An 887-nucleotide genomic window follows, 5' to 3' on the forward strand; every position below is an offset into this window, starting at 1 on the left:
GGAGGCTGAGGCAGGAGAATGGCATGAACCCGGGAGGCGGAGCTTGCAGTGAGCGGAGATCCGGCCACTGCACTCCAGCCTGGGTGACAGAGCGAGACTCCGTCTCAAAAAAAAAAAAAAGAAATAACAGATTTCGGCCGGGCGCGGTGGCTCAAGCCTGTAATCCCAGCACTTTGGGAGGCCGAGACGGGCGGATCACGAGGTCGGGAGATCGAGACCATCCTGGCTAACACGGTGAAACCCCGTCTCTACTAAAAAAAATACAAAAAACTAGCCAGGCGTGGTGGTGGGCGCCTGTAGTCCCAGCTACTCGGGAGGCTGCGGCAGGAGAATGGCGTGGACCCGGGAGGCGGAGCTTGCAGTGAGCTGAGATCCGGCCACTGCACTCCAGCCTGGGCGACAGAGCGAGACTCCGTCTCAAAAAAAAAAAAAAAAAAAAAAAAAAAAAGAAATAACAGATTTCATGTTTGTCACTTAAAATGTGCAGAGGAAGGTAGTCCAGGGTTCCTTACAGTTTCCTAATACTTCCTTAGTCATGTTTTTATTTATTTATTTATTTATTTATTTTTGAGACGGAGTCTCGCTCTGCCGCCCAGGCTGGAGTGCAGTGGCCGGATCTCAGCTCACTGCAAGCTCCGCCTCCCGGGTTTACGCCATTCTCCTGCCTCAGCCTCCCGAGTAGCTGGGACTACAGGCGTCGCCACCTCGCCCGGCTAGTTTTTTGTATTTTTAGTAGAGACGGGGTTTCACCGTGTTAGCCAGGATGGTCTCGATCTCCTGACCTCGTGATCCGCCCGTCTCGGCCTCCCAAAGTGCTGGGATTACAGGCTTGAGCCACCGCGCCCGCCCAATCATGTTTTTATTCTTTTTTTTTTTTTTTTTTTTTT

The 887-nt window shown here is 52.0% G+C and overlaps 1 protein-coding gene across 1 annotated transcript in view; it reads right to left on the reverse strand.

Annotated features, from left to right (window-relative positions):
• Positions 1 to 887, reverse strand: part of LOC112628011 (golgin subfamily A member 6-like protein 2) — an 11,851-nt gene that overhangs the window by 8,078 nt on the left and 2,886 nt on the right. The gene's annotated exons all lie outside the window — the stretch shown is intronic.

The sequence above is a fragment of the Theropithecus gelada genome, chromosome 7a (assembly GCF_003255815.1).
Source record: "Theropithecus gelada isolate Dixy chromosome 7a, Tgel_1.0, whole genome shotgun sequence".
Taxonomy (NCBI): domain Eukaryota; kingdom Metazoa; phylum Chordata; class Mammalia; order Primates; family Cercopithecidae; genus Theropithecus; species Theropithecus gelada.